This window comes from Echinops telfairi, unplaced genomic scaffold (genome assembly GCF_000313985.2).
Source record: "Echinops telfairi isolate 266 unplaced genomic scaffold, ASM31398v2 ScPeMD7_7469;HRSCAF=8507_0, whole genome shotgun sequence".
NCBI lineage: Eukaryota > Metazoa > Chordata > Mammalia > Afrosoricida > Tenrecidae > Echinops > Echinops telfairi.
Window position 1 is genome coordinate 30,362,914 of NW_022111372.1, and position 9,415 is coordinate 30,372,328.

Consider the following 9,415-nt stretch of genomic DNA (forward strand, 5'->3'; position numbering starts at 1 on the left):
TAAACCTATAAATGTAGGCTCATAGATCTATTTCCCCATCCTCATATAAATATATTTGCATATGTACATGTATTTATCTAGATTTTAAGAGACTAGTAGAATAAAAATTGAGGTAGATTTGCCCTTTCCTCGTGACTTGAAAAGAACCTGAGTGACATAACTGTTAAGTGCTTGTCTGCTAATCTTAAATGGTTCGAACTCATTGAATGCCTCTTTGAAAGGCCTGGTGATCTGCTCCATGAGGAGCACAGCCCAGCAAACGTGATGAGTTTTGACCATCACATGCGGTTCATCTCAGTGAATCTCAGTGAGATGGAATTGACGGACTAGACGGCACTCAACAACAAAACAATAATCTTGTTTGAAATATTGTGCTATTTTGGCATGTGTATTAAAAAAATGTAAAGTCACTGATGTTAATATTCATAATAAAAGTTCCTGTCTCTACAGCTCTCCCCCTTTTTTTATTATTACTATTAACAGCAATTTAACTACCTTAGAGAAGTTATTAGACTCCAACCTTCCCTGCCATTGTGATTGTAATAGGAATACATGTCGCTTTCCTCAGGTTGTTAATTACACTTTTAAAAACAAAAAATGGCCTAGACCCTATCTATAAACAATTCCAAATAGCATGCAATCAGCACCTTGGCCAGGAAGATGAATATTAATGAGACCGTGCTCTGGCCATTGGTCTGAATGACACCAGCCTCAGGCAGTTTTACTATTAATGAGATGCATGTAAGTGTGGGTTGGGTACAAATGATTTTACTCAGAACCTCATCCCAGAGATTATGAAGCACATTCTTCATTTTATTCCCAACGTGTCAGCACTGTTACGAAGGACTCTGGCCACAGCTATGGTTCCCTATTTGATAGTGATCAGCACCCACTCTCTTGTAGGATTCCTAGGTGGGTGTAGAGCGGGACTGATGGGTCCAGCAGAGAACCAGTCTTTAACCATTTTTCAATGGCTATCTATGGCAGTTAGCATTTATCTTCAGCTCTGGGAAAACAAAAGAACAAAGCCAAACCCTCACCATGAGTCAGCCTGGAGATATGCTCTATCCTTCCACACTGTATGTTTGCCATAAATGCTAATGATTGGCATCCCCATGTGTGTCAGAGAAGAACTGTGTTCTCTGGAGAGGGCAATGACTGATTTTTCAAAGGTACTGCCCAGACCTTCCTTCTGAGGTGCTTCAGGGTGAACTTTGACCTCCATCTTTTTGGTTAACAGATAGTGCATTAACTGTTTAACGTCCAGGGAGTCCCTCCTCCTCCTATCAGCCTGATCTTACCCAGCGACGTATGCTAATATGTAGCTGGGTGACCTCAGACTGGCACATAAAGTATTGGGCAAAAATTGGTGGTAGCACCCTTCTTCAACCTTCATCTAGATTTAACTTGATTTTATTTTAGTGTTGTTGTTTTAAACCTAAATAATAATAAAATTACATAATGGAATTTCCAAAGCACCAGGCAAGACTTGGCAACTGTGAGAATGGCATTGTGCTGTCTCTGCTATCGACTCCAAACTGTATTATTCATTATTCTGATGCTGTGGCATTAATGTCAACACTGCTTGACAGGTGTTTTCCCCCCAGCATCTATGTGAAAATGTGCAGTGCTCCTATGGTTTGGGGGCTGGTGGATGCAGATGTTCTTATCCACTAATGGGCATTTGATTCAAAGGGGGAGGCTTCTTGGTTTTGCATTTGGTTTTCTTTGGGGCTAAGGCAATTAGTCACCACCTGACCAGCTCATCATGGAAAGAACTCATATCCTTGTGGAGCTGGCCTGTGGGGTGCACTGAAACACTGAAAGAGAGTCAGCACCTTTTGGTCAGCATCACTGAAACATCATGTGCCTTTCATGTAACCAAAATATTTATATCCCTTCTATCAAGTCCATTCCGACAAGATTTGTAAATTATCTTTGGGGAAAGAGGCTCCATGTATCTCAGGGTCACTTAAATACAACAATAACTATCTGCTGGCTACAGCATTTTCCCCAGGAAGAGAGGGGGCAGGGTTTTGAACCATTAATTGTGCAGCAAAGATTAGGGAGTTTCAGAATGATGTAGAGAACGTGGACAAAAATCTACCAGCACACCAAGTCAGGTAGAAGCAAGCACCCAGGTGCGGAGGCTTATATGTGCATGGGTTTATTCTGGAAAATGCCTGCGGGAGAGGAAGTAAGGAGGGAGCCAGGGAAGGCTGAGCGGCTGCAGAACGGAAGCAAGTTTGACTGAGTGAGAAGCAAAGAGGGCGGCTGAGGGGGCGAATCCTGAGCTGCTACATTGTCTGGGAGGTTCCATAAGACTGTGGGGAAGATTTTGGCCAAAGTCAGCCATCATAGCTGTCCCCTCCTGTGCCTCCCAGGAACTAGCCTGCCTCCATGACCCTGCCATGTTTGAACAGTGTCTGAGAGCAGTCTGTGAAGTGTGGGTTTATGCAAATAGGACCATAGTGCATTTCAGAGCGAAATATCTTGAGCCCCCAGTCAATCAGACTCGCTGCAGTTGGGGTTCTGCATCTGCAAGGCCCATGGCCTGTCTACTTCGTGCTTTCATCTCCCCAAACAGAATGTTTTGTTTATGAACTACTCCCCATCCTCATGGTTCGGAGAGCCTATCATTGCAGTTCACCTTCCCACGGAAGTTTATGGTAGTCCCTGAATCAATACTCATGGCACTTTTGTGGTCGTGCATTTTGTACAAATCAGTAAATGGTTTGGGTTGCCCAATATGTATGCTCTTTTTAAAAAAAAATCATTTTATTGGGGGCTCGTGCAACTCTTCATAATCCACACATACATCTATTGTGTTAAGCACATTTGTACATCTGTTGCCCTCATCATTCTCAAAACCTTTGCTTTCTGCTTGAGCCCTTGGTATCAGCTCCTCATTTTTTCCCTTCCCTCCCCACTCCCTCCTCCATCATGAACCCTTGATAATTTATAAATTATTATTATTTTGTCATATCTTACACCATCCGAAGAATATGTATGTTCTTAATTGAGGCTGAATACATCAGCATTCTGCCTTCTTGTCTCAGTAGCTCATACGATAAAAACAGGTGTTTCTTTTGTGGCTTATTATATGCTATGTTCTTCGCATTTTTTTTTTCTTATTGTTGCCAATTTTACTGTTTAAAATAGCACCCAAGCATAGTACTGAGGTGCTCTCCGGTGTTCCTCCATGAAGGAAAGTTGTGCTGCGCCTTATGAAGACAGCATGTGTGTTAGAAAACTCTTTGCCCGGGTATGGAGGATAGCACAATTGCAATATTGACAAATCAGCAGCATGTATTAAATAAGGTGTCTTATTTGATTGATTGGCTGATGAGATGCTGCAATGGGAGGACCACAGGCACCCAACCCTGGATTTCTCTGGGGCACAATGGTTCCGTATTTACTAAGGCAGGGTTACAGAAACTTTATAGATGGAATTACGATGAGTAAGAGGAATCAACAGTGTATGTTTTGTGCTATAGCTGGACTCTAAATCCTAAAGTAACCAAAGGGAGTGGCTGGAAAATGAGAGGAGGGGGCTACGGGCTCACAGCCTAGAGGTGCTTCCTTAGCCAGCCTCCTTTACAGCTATTGTTAGTTGTCACCAAGTCAATTCTAACATATTCTGATGCAACAAAGTAGAAATGCTGCTTGGGTTTTTAAGGTTATGACTTTGGGCATCAGATCTCAAGGTCTGACTTTTTCGTTCAGACCCTGCTGGGATTTGAAATGCTAGTGACAGCTTTTCCAGCATCAAAGCAACACACGTCACCACAGTGGGGCAAATGGATAGGCAAGAGAAGGCACTAAAGAGGTTGACGTGGGTTTTATTGGTGATGCAAAGGCATTGGACTGTCAGGGTCATAGCAAACTCTGGATAGTCTTGAGAAGCATGGGAATTGCAAAACGCTTCATTGTGCTCCTTCAGAACTTGGACGTGGATCAAAGGGCAGTTGTGCCAACAGAACAAGGAACTACTGCATAACCATGAAATCAAGAAAGGTGTGCTTCAGAGTTGTAGCCTCTCGTTAAACTTATTCAATCTGTCAACTGAGAAAATCATCAGAAAAGATAGACTATATGGAGAAGAACACAGTATTGGGATTGGCGAAAGGCTTTTGAACAACCTGAGATATGCAGAAGACACAACCTTGCTTAATACATTGGATAAAATGGAAGCCTGAAGAAGAATAGATTCATTTGAATTAAAGTGCTGGTGAAGAATACTGAAAGTACCATAGACTGCCAAAAGAACAAACAAACCTGACTTGGAAGAAATATAGCCTTGCTCCTTAGAAACAAAAATGGCAAGACTTCATCTGACCTACTTTGGACCTATTACTGAGAAAGACCAGTCCCTGGAGAAGGACATCATGCTTGGTAAAGTAGAGGAGCAGCACAAAGAGAAGGCCCCCTGCTGGATGGATGGACCCAGTGACTGCAGCAATGGCCTCAAGCATAAGAACAATTGTGAGATTGGCACGGGACCGAGACTGCTTGGTGTTTCATTCTGTTGTACATAGCATCCCTATGTGTTGGAACCAAATCAAGAGCACCTAACAATAGCATTATGTCTATTATTAGGATTGAATAGGATCACATAGGCAAAGTTCTTAGCATAAGGCTCAATAAATATCAGCTATTAATATTTTGAACCACATACAATTACCATTTTTTCTATATAAAATGCAGTTTCATATGGTTTAAACAACAGCAGACATTGGGCATTCATATTGGAGCTTATCGCTCTTGTGTTTTTGTCTTTGTGGGTAGCCCTCTTGACTCTTTAGCATGTGTGTTTTGGTATATTAAACCCAGGATAGATGAAATTATAGAGACAACTATAATAAGGGTTGCAGGGGGGACAGTGGGGGACCTGGGGATGGGGGTGGGGTAAGGGAAAACTGATATCAAGGAGTTCAAGAAAGAACTATGGGGAATTATAAAGAGACTTTTCCTGAGATTTGTCTCCCCAAAAGACATGCCAAACATTAGGGCCTTTTTGCCAGCATAGGGTGGGAGGTCAGATGCTTAGAGACATCTTCCCTGAAGCCAGTCAGTTGCCAGACAGGTAGGGCCAGTTCCCTGCTGTTAGGAACAATGAGCTACTTCTCCCTAAAGGTTTTCAACTGTTAGCTTGGTTCATGTGGGTGGAGTTCACACCCTACTGATAATGGTTTCTTAGCTGAGCTAGGGCACAGGTCAAACCAGCTCAGTGACATCCAAAGTTAGGCTGCCATCTGAATCTAGGATCTGCCCATCTTGTCACATGTGTACCCCCAATCCCTCCTCTTCCTATTGAGTGTATATCCCTAGATTGTCCTTTCATTGCTGTATAACGTATAGTGCAACCCCTTCCTGTAACATATGTCTTTACCTGTAATTAGTGGGCTTGCACTCCCTGGCAAAGATATATAGGCCTGGGCTAGCAATAAAGAGCTCTCTTGGCTACTCCCTGGGCCTCTAGTAGGCTCCCTCTCCTCCCCTGTTCCCTTTCCTGTTGTCCTTCTTCCCTTCCCCCTCTCTCCACGTTGGGGAGTGAGCAATGCTGAAGTGAGCATTGCTACCATGAAATGTGTCTGACTCCATTATTTCTATCTCTCTTTTATCTCTCATGGTTTCAATGACTTTAATGTAATATTTAAATATCACAACTATACAATTGTGCCTATCGAACCTGTGATTAGTGGTGGGGGGCTGGCACCCCTTTCCAACCACAGAACTATATGTTCTGAAACTAATTTTGGAAGCAATTGTATAATTCAGCTTGATGTGATTGAACTATGGTGTCTGGATCAGCTCCTAATAAAATGTTTTGGGAAAAAATATATATATATTGGGCAAAAGTCTTGAGGTCAAAAGCTTTTATTCATTCATGGATTTTCTGTCAGGTAGAGCAGCTTGGGTGACATGTCCTTGCCTTATTTTTAGAAGAAATGCATTTCCCCAGCCAAAGCCTGCAATTTGAAGAGATGGCAGGTCTTGGAAGAAAAGATGTTGCCTTGATCTTCACTTGTTTTCACACAAGTGGGGTCTTGGACTGCATTAGGTCTCTCTTAGCCATGATTGGTTGTGGATCTGACTGTTGCAATCCATAAGGTTTTCATTGGTCAATTTTCAGAAGTAGAACACCAGGCCTTTGTTCATACTCTGGTTTAGTCTGGAAGCTCCTCTGAAAATTGTTCAGTATCAAAATACCATCTAAGACTCCCCTGTCAGCTGAGTGATGGCTATACATGAAGTATATTTGCTGAGAACTGAACCTGGGGCTCCTGCGTAGAAGCAAGAATTCTATCACTGAACCACCACTGTTTTTGGGATTTGGAGTGTAAGACTAAGTTGTTTCAAGTCCAGCAGTGTGACTGAGTGCAAGCACTTTGCTTCCCCGGGACCGCATCTATAGAAGGAGGGTTTGGTATCTCAGTCAGGATGACAAATGCTTCTTGTCTCCCAAACCATCTTGATAGATGAGTACAAACTCCTTGAAGCAAGATGCTGGGAGGAAATAAGGCTTTGCTAGAGCTCAACTGAGAGGGGGAATCTGAGAGAATGAAATTAGAGGAGGTTCAGATGGCTATTTACAGATTCTGTTCCAAAGGATTATTTCTGTTCCACTGTCCCTTGATTGCTTTATAGTTATTCCTAGGAAATATGTGGGCTTGGAGGAAATGATAAATGGGTTAGATGCATGGAAATGTCTGGAAGGAATACAAGAAGTTCTGGGAAGCCAGTTCCTTGGCCGATGGATCTCCTGGAAGGGTGCTAAACAACATCATCTTGTTGCAGAGATTCTACTCAGGGCCCTGATGGGTCCTGCCGGAAGTGAAAACATATGGTCCTTGGGACAGTAGAAGATCACAGCGTTCCATGTTTGCACATTGTCAAAGAAGGAGTTCCAGTCGGCTGCAGGAGGAACAATCCTTCTCATTCTCTCAAACCCAGTTCCATCTGTGTTGTCATTAGGAGCCATTGGATTGGTTCGGACTCACACGGACCCTATGTGCAACAGAAGGAACACTACCTGACCCTGAGCTGTTCCTAAAGCCATTCATACGTTGGAGCCCATTATTGTAGTCATAATCTTAAGCCATCTTGTCCAGGGCCTTCTTTTTTTTTTCACTACCCTTCTACTTTACCAAGCATGATGTCCTTTTCCAGGGACTGGTCTCTACTGATAGCATGTCCAATGTACTTGAGATAAAGTCTCACTATTGAGTATTCTGGCTGTACTTCTTCCCATACAGATTTGTTTTGTTTTGTTTTTTTTGGGGGGTGGGGGCATGGTGACACTAGTATTCTTTGTCAGCACTATAATTCAAATGCATCAATTCTTCAGTGTTGCTTATTCAATATCCAACTTACTCCTGCATATGAGGTGATTCAAAATCCAAAGGCTTGGGTCAGCTTCACCTTAGTTCTTAAAGTACATCTTTGTTTTTCAACACTTTAAAGAGTTCTTGTGCAGGAGATTTACCCAGTGATGACCGATCTCTTGACTTCTGCTTCTGTGAGCATTGATAGTGGATTCAGCATGGTGAAATCCTTGACAACTTCAACCTTTTCTCCATTTATCATGATGTTACCTATTAGCTCGGTGGTAAGGACTTCAGTTTTCTTTACATTGAGTCATAATACATACTGAAAGCTTTGATCCTTGATCTTCATTAGGAAGTGCTTCATGTCCTCCTCCCTTTGAGCAAGCAAGGTTGATAATAAGCCTTCCTCCAATCCTGGTACCACAATCTTCTTCATATACTCCAGCTTCTCTAATTATTTGCTCAGCATACAGATTAAATAAATATGGTGAAAGGACACAGCCCTTATGCACATCTTTGCTTATTTTAAACCATGCAGTATTCCCTATTTCTGTTTGCACAATTGCTTCTTGAGCCATGCACAAGTCTTGATGAGCACAATTAAATGTTCTGAAGTACCCATTCTTCTCAGGGCTATCCATAATTTCTTATGATCCAAACAGTTAAATGATGTTATAGTCAATAAAACACAAGTAAGCATCTTTCTGGTATTCTCTGCTTCGCTCCAAGCTCCATCTGACATAAGCAATACATCCCTTGTTCTACATCCTCTTCTGAATTCAGCCTGAACCTCTGGTAGCTCCCTTGTCAATGTACTGCTGTAACTCTTGTTGGATGGTCTTCAGCAAAATTTTACTTGTATGTGATATCAATGACATTGTCTTATAATTTGAACGTTTTGTAGGGTCATCTTTCTTTGAAATGGGTACAAATATGGATCTATTCCAGTCAGTGACCAAGTAGATTTCTTCCAAAATTCCTGGCATAGATGAGCTAATGCTTTCAGTGCTTCATCAGCTTTTTGAAACATTTCAGTTGGTGTTCCATTAATTCACGGAGCCTTGTTTTGGGTCATTGGAGGAAGTGGGCGCAGTTACAGTCTAAGGAAAGCTAAGCATGGAAACCATGGGTTATAACTGTGAGAGCTGCCAGGCCCCTTCTCCTCTTCTCCGTCCTCAAATATTTGTGCTCCAACATCGTAAAAGCAAGACCGCAGACTCAATAAGTGGAAAGTGTGCACTGGGAGACTTGGAAATAAAGGACCAATCTGGATGCATAGATAATATAGCTAAGTGGTAAGAATGGATATTGCTGGTTTAGAAGAACAAACATACATCTTGGAAGTTAAAAACTATATATCGCCTACTCTTTGAAAGTTTGCTTTACATCCTTTGCTTTTATGGTGGACTTACTTTAGTACCCATTTTCACTAACTGAAAGAAATCCTGAGAGGATTTTTGAGTTCAAGATGAAAAGTGAAAGGCAAAACCCATGTTCAGCACTTTTTCGGCAATCAGATATTAAGGAGGCAGCAGGAACACTGAGCCATGAATGTGGTGTCCCCAAGCTCCTTCTGGGAATTACACTACACATAAATGGTTTCTCTTTTTTGTAGTCTGTGTGTTTATAGTATAATTCCTGTTTTTCCTCGATGTTAATGTTATTTTAAGTTTGATGTGATTTGGTAGGCTATTTTTTAGATATGGGATCACTTAAAATATTTCCCATATAAATTGGTGATAATTGCTTCTTTTCTTTATACCATTTTGGCTTAGGGGCTTTCTGCTTTCAGATAATGGGGGAAACTTGCCTGATGGTTGAAATAATAAACCCAGAAGAGACACATGTAAGAAACACATCAATGAGTTGTCAGGTCAGTGTGTTGGGCCAGGTTGACTAGTGGCACTCCTCTATGTGTAAGAAAGAGCTTCATGTCAAGAAGCTTTATAGATCAGGAAAATACCCCAGCCCTGTCCAAACTGAAGTCCATAAGTCCAATACTAGTCCATAAGTCCCCCTTGAGACTCACACAGTCACAAGCAATGATGCAGAATGTAGGAAGCTCACAGGCCGTGGATCCAATG